This window comes from Zeus faber, assembly GCF_960531495.2.
Source record: "Zeus faber genome assembly, chromosome: 8".
Taxonomy (NCBI): Eukaryota; Metazoa; Chordata; class Actinopteri; order Zeiformes; family Zeidae; genus Zeus; species Zeus faber.
The window spans coordinates 31464703-31477456 of record NC_137195.1 but is presented as its reverse complement, the minus strand read 5'-3'; positions in this window follow the sequence as shown (position 1 = coordinate 31477456).

Here is a 12754-nt window from a genome sequence, read left to right as displayed (position 1 = left end):
CTTTCTTTCTCCCCTCTCTGTCCGTCCATCTGGACGTAATCATTGGATCGCTAGGTTGTAAGTTGCACACACACACACACACACACACACACACACACACACTTTTTCCTCCTGTTCCTCTCCCAATCTTAGCTGTCTGTCTGTTTGTGTTTTTTTCGAGACCTATAGGGACCTGTCAGGCCCTGTAAGGAACCACTGCGCATGGTAGCTCTCTGGCTGAGTTTAAGTAGGTCTGAGCAAAGGGCAGTGTGTGTGTGTGTGTGTGTGTGTGTGTGTGTGTGTGTGTGTGTGTGTGTGTGTGTGTTGAAGGGGGGGGGGCATCGGTGCACACGTGTGTCAGGGGACCTCCGACACAGCTGTTAACCCTGCTGAGCAAGGAGAGGGCAGGTGGAGGAGGGAGGCTACAGTGCCTGATGGAGTTAGACACACGACAGACACATGCTGCGGGCTGCATTACCGCCCATAGAACGGGACACAATACAAACACAGACAGACAGAAACACGGTTTGCCTGTTTACTGTGGGGGGGAGATCTGTTGGTTTGTACTGAGATTGTGTTTGTTTGTACTGATTCTTTTTTTTTTTTTTTTTCATTTTTTCATTTGAAAAAAAATTTTTTTTTTCCTTTTCTATGTCGCACCCTGCAGTTTTGATAAATAACTGATTTTACAAGTCTATTGAGTGATTAAGATATCTATATAGAAAACAATCACAATTGCACACTCTAAACTAGACTAGCTAGCCAGTTCAGTTACTAACCAACCCCCCATTATCCGTTTTGGAAATTGGTTGGAGATGGCCTTAAATCACTAGGGAAGCCATGCGTTCTTAAAGTGTAAACATTTCATTACAGTACATTATTATGGGGTGCTGTTTGCAATCTTCTACTGCTCAAAAACATGCTTCAGTTTTTCCAGATTTAGCCCAAATGTTGCACCATTTTCGGTGGATTTAGCGACATAACACCCACAAATGTGCAAGGAATTGAGGGGTTATTATTACTAATATTACGTTATATTACATCTTCTCAATTAGACCTGAACATAAATTAAAACACCCATCAGCAATGCGAGAGAACCTTGTCACACAGTTTTTTTCTCCGTTGGTTTATAGTCAGTCGTGTTTTCCCTTCACTTACGACAATTTCATTGCCTTCATTCAATTGAGATTTTTCTGTATTTTATGGAGCGCCACTCCCATTAGTGGATAAAATGGCGGGAATAGATGTGTGCCACATTCCTGTGACAATGGAAACAAGCTCCAGAGAAACTCTCTCTTGCGCCCACTCGGTCTGGTTAAAACAAGCTGCTGGGGGAGTGTGTGCGGAACTCTGTGTCGCCGTTCGTAGCTAGGTCACATGCTGTCTACCGCTGCGAGTTTGTGTGTGTGTGTGTGTGTGTGTGTGTGTGTGTGTGTGTGTGTGTGTGTGTGTGTGTGGACCTAGGCGTCTGTGTGAAGTATTATTCCTCCATCCTCTATGCGGACGTGGCCCACATTTTAGGACATATAAGACACATCATCACGCTGACATGCAGAGATCTAATGTGGCACAGAGGATGGGCCAAAAGCAAGTGGAAGTAATCCCAGCATGCTCCTGCGTAGCCATTTTTTCACATCCATCACTTTTAGTTTGGTGCATCAGAAGCCTGGTAGACTTGTTAATTTATTAGTCACCTTCCCCCTCAGTGGCCAGGAAACACGGCAGACAGCCAGGCAGAAACAGTTATTATAAGCGTCTGAAGCTATTGGGTCTGCATGCCACATCAAGGAAGATAGATGATACAAGGAAAAGCAAAAAAAACAAAAAAATTGCACTTGAATTGCACTTTAGGCTACTTTCACACTGTAGGGCTTAAAGCCTGATTCACACCGAATCCAACAAACGACAAGAACAAACCGGAAGTCCATTCATTCCTATGGAGTTTTTCTACGAAAATCGCTACGGTGCCGAATATCCGCAGCCGATCAAGGCTCCAAGAAGTGTCGTCGGTCAAGTTTTTTTTTTATTGGAACTGGGCTTAAAACTAAGTCAATAAGTCACATATTTCAAATTAATGATATTATTAACATTAGTGTTTGATGTCACCATATTCATTATCAATAAATCCCTTTTTATGTATGTGAATTGTGTAATTTTCTTCACATTTTGCAAACACTATATAAAGGGAGTTATAACCTCTCATGATAACTGCCCAGCTGAGCAAACCACTTGCCTGTGTACTGAAAAAAACAGCTCTGCTATTTTCCCTGACATATTTTGGGATGTGAAACTCAGACACAATTCATTCGACAGCCACTGGGGGAGCATCCGACTTTCGGATATGATCACGCATTCCAATATATTGCTCTGAACCGATTTTTTTATTTTTATTATTTGGTCATTCACCCTTATGTTTTCATGTGGCCCATACTGAACTCTGATTTAAGTATGAACTGATTGCTCTCCTGAAATGCATACGTGGAAGTAACAAAAGACATCTAACGGAGGTGAGGGCAAGGAGGAAAAGAAGAGGCAAGGTTTTAACTTTAGCCTTTGTGAAGTTTCATGGCCGCAATGTCTGTGTAGACGCACTGTTGTCACATATAAGGTAAAAAAATGCCATCTTTTTTTCTGTGGGTAATTAAGAATGACGGTGAAAAGGAAGAAAATCTCGGGCCGAGTCTATTTTGAAAAATGTTTGCAAACCATAGGAGAGAGAGCGAGAGAGAGAGAGAGAGAGAGAGGGGGGGGGGGGCGACTTGAGGTGAAAGAGTGATGAGAAGACATGAAGTGGGAGAGAAACAGGGACAAGAAAGAGATTGAGAGTGCCAGAAAATGAGGGAGAGAAAGACTGATGAATGGATTGGAGAGCAAAAAGGAATCCCTTCAAGGAAAAGGTGAAAAGAAGAATAAAAAAGACAGCGGGGTCTGAAGGCCCTCCAAGAGAAACGCTCCTCCTGTCAGACCATTGCTCACGATGTCATAGACAAACACACAAACATGCATGCATGCTTGCAAGCACGCACACAAGCGCAATTGCACACAATCACACACTGCTTGTATTTTGGGCTGTTTGGAATCAGAAATCTGTTTATTTCGCAAAAAGTAAATTTTCACGTACGAGTAACTTGTCATGGTAAAGATTGATGCATTGTTGAATAGACAATTGCCGTAAAGTATGAAAAAGTTCAATCAGAATAGCCAAATGTGCAGCCTATGAATAAGAGCCTAAAAATCAAAGAAAATAGCCAAATACAAGAAGAAATTGTCAAATATACGAAAAGTATAGCTGAGTTACAGTAAATTAGGAATCTATCTGAGAGGGCTTAAACAGTGGAACCTCCACCCCCTACATCCCCCCTTCCATACACACACACACACACACACAGACACACACACACACACACACACACACACACACACACACACACACACATATGCTCATTAGCACAAATAATTACACTCTGTCCCAATTTCCTTGATAACTCCAGAGCAGGAAGAGGCAATCAGCATGTCTGAGGGCGGCAGTTTTCTCTCACTGAAAACTTTTCCAGCCAAAAAAAAGACACAGTGAGAGCAAAAACAACTACTGTGTCCGAAATGACATACAGTTTATGTCAGTTTCACCACCATCTTGCCCTGTGGAATCAATTGCAGCAGTGTGTGCACTGTGCAATGTTTGCATACTACGACATTTCACCGGATGCAATATGTCATCCTGGTATTTTTTGTGCACATGATTTATTTAAAACTAATTTAGTGGGCTAAATGATACCATGTTGGATGTGTTTTTTCAAACCCAGAGCTGCCAGCCTTTGGTCTAATTATCACATGTATGGTTAAATGTTTTTCAGGTTCACACTGCTTGACATTTTCAGGTTTATTTTCCATTATCCTGACAGTTTTATTGTGTAAAAGTTAACTGTAAGGTTTGTTGTATCTGCCATGTCCCCACTTCTGGGACATTGCAGTTTTTCCTCGGGATGAATAAAGTATATTTTTTGATAATCCAAACCAATGGCGGCACCGTCACCATCAGGAATTTATACGGCCACAAATGATATTGATTGAACGTGTGAAAAACGCTTTTGACTTTGGCTGAAGTTGAGGGCGACGGTTCCAAATCTTAACCAACTCTATCTCCAGCTTTTTCTTCTTCTAAAGGTTGATAGGGCGACAACGCTCTCGAAAACAATCCAGCAAAGGCAGCATTGCGAGAGAGGCACTTCATGCCTCTTCTGTGAATTCATTATCTTGTTCTGTGAGACGCTTTTCATTTTTTGCGTAGCGGTGTGGCCTTTGAATGGATTGTGGTGTTTTGTATCAAATTGCATGTATACAATTACTATATTATAATGTGTGTATCATTTATACCCTATATACCCATAACAATAATTGATCCTGTGCATTGCATCGTATTTTGTATATTTGTATATGTTTTGTTTTTGCAATTTGCATATATTTGACAATTTCATTTTTATTTTCATAAAAGAAAATTCTTGACTTTCTTTTATTGTATTTTATTATTATGACAATTTTTATTCTTCATTTTCTTCGGGCTGTTTTTTTTTGGAGCATCTTTTTTTTTTTCTTCTTCTTCTTTTTTTATGCTAATGGTCAGCAGTGTAATGCACCAAGCCTCACCGGAACAAAATCCTCATATATGTAAATGTAACCTGGCAGAATAAAACTGATCCTGATTGTGATGTAATTATTGTATGTTTTGTATTGTGAAGTGTTGTACTGTGTGTTGTATTGAGTTGTGTTGTGTTGAATTATATTTAGTGAAGTCAAGTGCTGTGTTGATAATTTGTGTTGTGATGTGATGCGCTGTGTTTAATCGGTCTGTGTTTGGATGGGTTCTACTAAGTTCTACGTTCTCTCATGTTGTATCGCATTATTCCTTTTGTACATGCATTTTTACATTGTTGTGTGTTACAAAGTGTTGTTTTATTGTTGTGTTTTATGCTTTGTTGTGGATTGTGTTGCTTCGCGATGTCTCCAATGGTATCGCTTTGAGCGGTGTGTGCATTGTGTTGAGTTGTGTTATGCACAGTGGGCTGTGACATCTCCCACTTTACTGATCTGCTCTGTGCTGCTGCGCTGTGGCCCTCCATTCCCCTTGCATGGGCCTCCCCCCCGCTGTAGCTGCTCGCTATCACTAATGCAACAGACATTAGCATAGTGTTTGATGTCGAGTTAGGAGACATTTAGACCCTCGCTGCTTAACAACTGTGTCAAGTGTTTTGCCGCGTCTATTTACTTCAATAACAACATCAAACAATACACGGGCTTGGTCACAATAACGCCCCGGCTGTGGGGGAGGAACGCGGAGAGAAAGAAAACGGAGGAGGCAGGGTGAGAGACAGCGAGAGATAGAGAGAGAGAGAGAGAGAGAGAGCATAACAGAAAGCTAGAGATAAAGAGCAAAATAAAGTGAGTGAGGGAGGGAGGAAATGAGGGAGGGTGAGCGGGAGGTGACTGTGTGATGAGAGCTCTTGTCATCCCCACCGTGCCTCCTGGCGCGGCAGAGAGGCCTATGAGAGCCGTGAATAATAAATGGCGGGCTGCGGTCGGTCGACGCTGGCCTTCATCGCCACATGGCCCAGACAGAGGGAGACTTGGAAAATATACAATAGATCTTGCCGCCCGTTGTCATGGCTACGACACAGCGTCCCTGGGCTGGCTTATTCACATACACATCTCCATATTTACTATACATACAAGGCCCTGCAAAAGAAATTGGCTGGGCATTGAACGTCTTCACATGAGTTCAAAACAAATTATTATCGCAGCACCAAAACAGAGTCTGGAGGACTGATCGCTAACTCTTGCAAAAAACATGATGTTTATTTCTAATTGAATGATGATGTGGCAGATGAGGGGGTGTAGTTAAGCCAGGCGGTGACGGTGCAGGTGACGGTGCTGGCTCCTTCCTGCCGCGGCACAGCTGTACCGGGTCTGCCAAATCAGCCTCATTAGCGCTGATTGGTCGGACCTGGCTGGGAGAGTTTTCTTATGTGTTGTTCTATCTTGCAGTGGGAATCACCCGGCGGAGACACCTCCCAGGTCTCCTCTCTCGCTTTCCCTCTCACCCTCTCTCTCCCTTTTTCCATCCCTTAGGGACCACCAGGGGAATCCAAAGACACGGCTGAGGCCTGATACCTTTAAGACTCTTTTCTCCATCCCTAGTCAAGGCTCCTGGTTTTCCATCCTTCATTAAGCTCGCCTTCCATCATCCCACCCATGACCATGCCGAAGCAGCAGTTCATCAACATCATACCATCACCATCATCTCGTATCTTCTTTGGTGCCTATGGAACAGTTGGTTGGGTCCTTGCAGCACACTGACCTAAACATCCTCTTTGCCTTTTTTCTCTGCTGCATTTTTTCAATGATTTGCTGATGTCAGCCGTCATCATCGTTTATCCGTGGAGGAACTTGCGATGTGCTTTCAACTCTGCAAATTCTCAATCAGTCAGTGGAAAGGTGAAGACAGTTGAAGGTTGTCAATTCCATGAAAATTGTCTTCTTTCATCTTCAGCAGAAATCTTTCATTTATTGCTTCACATCTTCAAAATTCAAGTATCCACGATAAAAAAAAATGTCTGGTCCAAATATTCAAGACTCATTTGATGGAATACTGAATATACAAATACTTTTTTTCTATTCTCATTGTTTAAGGATGCTTATGCTATCCTAAACCTATCATATACGGCGGGATAATTCTCGCCATTTTTTAACTTGGACCTTTATCCTATCTTTTCGAACCATAGGAATTGTTAATAAAAGTGCATGAAAAAAAGTATTCAGCATCAACTATTTGTTTCATATAAATGATTTTGATTCGATTTTTGTTTGCATATTATATATATTTTATAAAAAATTAAAACCAGTAAAAAAAAAAAGAATTCAAGTGTTCATGCCCCTTGTTGAGTACTTGTTTGAACCATCTCTCACAGCTATTGCAGCTGGTAGTATTTTTGGATCTCTTAGGGGCAGTTTTGCGGAGACAGATTAGGCCTAATTTTAGAATGAATCCCACTTTTAATGTGGCCTAACTGAAATGGCCTTTCTCAGCCATGGTTTACAATAATCTTAGACTCGACTAGTCTTGGTTAAAAAAATATCTGATTTAAAATTAGACTTGGCCACAGGTTTATCCAGGTTGACCTTGGCAATAGAGAAAGTGGATTATCTGGACTAAGACCAGCATTGTGACCAGAAAGATGGAACTGACTAGTCCTTCATTTCCTTAGTCTAGGACAGGGGTCGGCAACCTTCAGCATTAAAAGAGCCATTTGGGCGTGATTTCCACCAAATAAAACCCAGCTGGAGCCGCAAAACCTATTTGACCGCTATAATGAAGATAACACCGGATATACAGTATAGTTTTATTACACTTATGCTATGTACTGTATATAACTGCATTTATGAAATAAAAGAACTACAAACTGATAAAGACTGTCATTTTTTTTCTGTGCTTGACACAGCAAAACACTCAATTCTTTTGAACTCTAAAAAAAAGAATACTGGCACGTATCATTTTTCTTTGAAATAAAATACAAAATGCAGGTCCTTCACTTATTTGTGGATTTGAAAAAAATAAATATTCACTTTAATTATAAGGGGCAAAAAAATGTTTAAAAAAAAAGTCTATTTCAGTGTGCCGTCATCCGCGACTATTTCCTCAGTCGCGTGCCGCAGCCAACAGTCAACCTAAATATGAAACACAACTACATCAGTTCAGGGTCCGATATAAATATCTATATTTGCAAAATTAATAGCTTGTTTCTCTCACCTGCTTAATGCGATTTCTGCCCCTGAACTTCACTGCAGAGCTTCTCCATTTCCTGTCTGTATGATGTAACTTTGAGTTTCACACATGACTGTTAGCTGTCATCAGTGAGTCTTGACCGATTTTTGATTTTTATGAAGTTGATGGTGGAAAACACTTGCTCGCACAATTATGTGGATCCAAAGATGGACAGGACCCCAAATGCGTACTTGTTCATGTTCAAATAGGTGTCAGGAATGGAATTCCATGTCTCGATTACACTCCGCATTCCATGAAACGAACTTTAAAGTTCTATTTTCCTCATAAACTTTGATTTTTTTGGATGTATCCATGGTTAGCTTACCGGGGTTCGAGAGCTCAAAATAAGTCACCAGCCTGTCGGCAACAGGTGACGCATACAAGGTGCGACGCATATTTTGATCGACAAAATATTAAAACACGTTTTATTTCAATGTTACAAGATCACCAAAATCTCCAGAATCATAACTATTACATTGAAAAAATTAACTAAATAGAATAACATTTATTTAAATGAAATAGCCATTATTTATTCACACTATTTTCTCAAAGCCACAGGGAGCCACGGCAGAGGGATGAAAGAGCCACGTGCGGCTCTGGAGCCGCGGGTTGCCAACCCCTGGTCTAGGACTTCATAGTCTAGAACGAATTCATCTTTGAATTAAATTGTGCAATGTCTCAGAATGGCATTTTCAAATTATGGATTAATTTAAGTAGGATTGTCTTAGTCCTGATTTAGATTAAACCCTGTCTCTGAAACCGCCCCTCAGTCTATTAATTTTGTACTATGGGATGGAGCTCGCAAGATATGTCCCACACTCCTGTTGTCCTGCTGTAAGACAAACTTCCTCCGCAATTTCAGCTTTCTGGCTGAGAGGCAAGCTTTTATCCAGGATAAATTTATTTTTACAACATACATCTTTCCATCAATCCTGACCAGATTGTCAATGGCTGCTAAAATGAGGCTACCACCACCGCACTACTGTGAGGATGGGATGGGGAAGTTACATTTTATTCTCATCAGAGCAGACAAGACTTTCTGCTACATCTTTGCAGTATGTTCAACGATAAACTAGGTCTATTATTATTCTTCCATGCTATTATTCTATCAAGTAATTGCCCTTTTTGTGCGATTACTTGGAGAATGTCGAGCCATGAATATCATGTTCAATCTCAGCCACTGACCTCTACAACTCAGTCAGCTGGTGCTAGAGTAGCCTTTCGAAGGTATACGACCGAGGTACCTAGGTATATTTAGTGCCTTTGAGGTGGTCTCATACCCTACTGCACATCTATGCTTCACCATAATAATATCTCAAACTTGTTTTGCATGGTTTTTTTTTGGGATGTTTTTTTTTTTTCTGGCCATGTAGACACAACTACAAAACTATCCCTTAAGTACACCAAAAATTATCATGACTTACCATTTTCAATTTTCTTAACCTGTGCTGTCAGCATGCTGGGCATACAACACAGAGTATTTGTGCCATTGCATCTCGGACAGAGTTAATCTGCAAGTGGAGTTCAAGTTCTCAACCTGCAATGCAAATCTTCATTAATTCTTTAATCATCAAGAACTGCTGCAATAACTCTGTCCTGTGGATGACCTGTAGAATGACAAGAGCACAGTTTTTGGTGATACAGAACCACCACCAATCCCCCTCTTTGGAGAACTATTTATCGTGTTTGGGTCTATAAACAACTGATCACTACTCCAAGAGGGGGAGATTCACCACGGGTGAGACAATTAAACATAAAACCAAACAACATTTACACGGAAAAATTAACATTGGACGACAACATGTATTGAAAAACAGTTAATTAGGTCCAGGAAAACTGGAGCTACTATTGGGCACGTGGCGTCTTCCTGTCATAGTTATGGCAGTAAATGAGGGAGGAAAGATAGGAATGCAACCAGGAGGGTGCTGGGGTGCATTCGAAGCAGGTGTGGTGGTGTGTGCGTGTTTGTGTGATGAGACGGGCTGTATGTGTGTATGTGTGTGTGTAAGGTGTCTACCGGTAATTGTACAGGACTTATCCCAATTGGTTTTGGTGTATAAGGTCGGTATTATGTCGTTGTGCCTCCAAGCAGTGGAAAGGGCACTGAAGCCCCCCCCGAGTTCCGCAGTTGCGTAGACACCCCACGGCACCCTGCCCTGCAGCCACAGAAGACCCCCAGGCCCCAGAGAAGCCGGAGGCCTGCGGAGCAACCCCCACGCCTGGCCCCAAGGAGCATAGCTCAGTCCCAGGGAGCCCACGCAAGGGCGAGGCTGGCCCCACAGCAACCAACCAGACGCCCCACCCAGCCACGAGCACCGAGTGCCCATCCACTCAGCAGAGTGTGCTCAGCGCAGGGCACCTGGATGTTAAATTAAGACGCCTGCTGGCGTCAGCAGGCCGCCAGATATATGGGCCCTCCAACACCAACGGCACCTGGAGCACCCGCCGCGGAGAAGCTGCGCAGCGGGTGCAAAGGCTGACAGCCGCATCGAATTCGATTCTTGTTAATGAACAGACGGAAAATTTCTAAGAGAGGTTGTACGACAAAAATACTAGTATCTGCCAAAACAAGGAAGAGAAGTAGCTTAAAAGTGTGCATAAAAATTAATGTACGTTCGTCATATCTGGAAATGTTCTAAATTACATTATCTATTTATAGCATGCTGCATATTCTGTTTTTTTTGGTGTAGTTTTGTGCTGATGGTGTTATGATATTATGAAAAAATGGGCCCAAAATGACCGTAATTATGCTTTGATTAAGATCAGGGACTTACCCCCATTTTTGCGTTAACATTTTTGTGGCACGGTGGCACAGTGCATTGCACTGCTGCCTCACAGCAAGAAGGTCCTGGGTTTGATTCCCGCCTGGGGCGCTGTTGGCACCGTGCTCCGGCGGGTTATCTCCCGAATAGGAGCCTTTCTGTGTGGAGTTTGCATGTTCTCCCCATGCTCACATGGGGTTCCTCCACCTAATGTCAGTAAGGACTCCCCCCAAAAACAGGCACACGTCATTGTCTGACCAGCGATGGACACTCATCACCTGGTCCCTGGGTGTGTCCACAATGCTGCCCACTGCTCCTGGCTGTGCCCCTGGAGGAAGGACAAGCCAGGATGGGTTAAACGCAGAGGTTCATTTCACCGGCCACCATCCAAAGTGTGTGGTGTGACAAATAAAGATTCTTCTTTTTTGAAGCACAATCTAACTAGAATGGTTTCATGTATGCTCCAATTCGGTACAGAAATATCCATTACACATACAACTGTGAACTACATTGTTATTCATTATAAAGGCTCAACAGAGCGGATTACTTTTTTTTGTATCGTTTTTTAATATGCATTGTTAACTGTGCATTCTTCATGATCCTGCAATCAATATAGGTGGCGCAGACCATAAACCATATAGGATGTTCAGGCCGCGTCTCAGTGGTCTGATCTGGCAGCTGTTTGCCTGCTTAGGGTGTCAAGGACAAATGGTTGGAGGTGCTAAATGAAGAGAAATCTGAAAAGCACCGCTCCTCTATTGAGTTCAATCAGCCCTCGACCAATCTATGCTTCAGTGGCTGTGGTTACCACAGGTTCTTCAGAATACATCACATAGTGCTGTCAAAATGTGTGTGTGTGTATGTAGATGTGTGTGTGTGTGTATGTGTGTGTGTGTGTGTGTGTGTGTGTGTGTTTGTGTGTTCCATGTGGTACTTATTTTGTGGGTTTATTGTCTGTGTTTTTGTGTGTTGCTATGCTTGTTTGTGTATATTTGGCCATTTTGATTTCATTTTATTTTATATTCTATTTTTTTTTACTTATATTCTTTATTTCAGACTGTCAAGCTTTTTTTTATGTTAATTGCCCATATTTACCCACAAATAACCTCCAAGGCATATTCCTTGTACATGTAAATCATTCTGATTCTGTGTGTGTGCGTGTGTGTGTGTGTGTGTGTGTGTGTGTGTGTTTGTGTGTTCCTGTGTACATACTTATTTATGTGTGTATGCAGCGTATACATGCATTTGTTCAACTTTTCAAAGTATTTGCAATTCTGATTGAACTACTTGTAAATGTACACTTGAATTAAAAAAAAAACCCCACATTGTTTATATCAAGAATTGAATTCTTGATCAAAAATGTAAACAACTTCCGTTGGTTGAATGCAGAATCGCAATTATGATATGAAGAATGTGTCTTCACTTTTTTATTTTTTAGATCAACAATTTGAATTGGTGATATCAAAAGTTTTCTTGTTCATATCAACAATTCCCATTCCTGATATTGATCATTCTTATCAACAATTAGAATTTATATCCGAAATGTACTTCTTGATATCAAGAATTTAATTGCAACTTTTGATATCAAAACTTGAAAATATTGATATCATGCAATGCTTATTGCAATTGTGATATCAAGAATTCAAATGATTTATATCAACAATACCAATTTTAGATATCAACAATACACATTCTTGACATCGAAATTGCGGTTCTGCATTGAAAATAATTGGAAGTGGTTTACATTTTTTTTTGAGAAAATTTCAAAAATGGTCTGATATCAACAATGTCGATTTTTTATATCAAATACAACTTTTGGAAAAGGTGAATAAATACATATAAACCCATACAGTACATGTGTGGTTCTGTGCCTATAGTTGTTTGCGTGTGTTTGAATGCGTACTTGTGTTGTGTGTATGCGTCTGTGTGTGTACACGTGCATACAATATGTACCCTTGTATCTTGTGCATGTGCGAGCGCCAGTATTCCGCCAGCCTTGCCCTCTGAATCTCCACTTCCTGTTGGACAACGCAGCTAAAGTGCGCGGCAGCCAGGGGGGCTTCTCTCCCTTTGATATGTTGATGCTGCCAAAGGGTCTTTGGCTGGAGGTTGATATATGTCAATCAGCTTTTTTTCCCCCATCCAGACCTGCTACCAGCAGCAGAAGCGACAACGGCAGCGAGTACCCCGTCCTTTC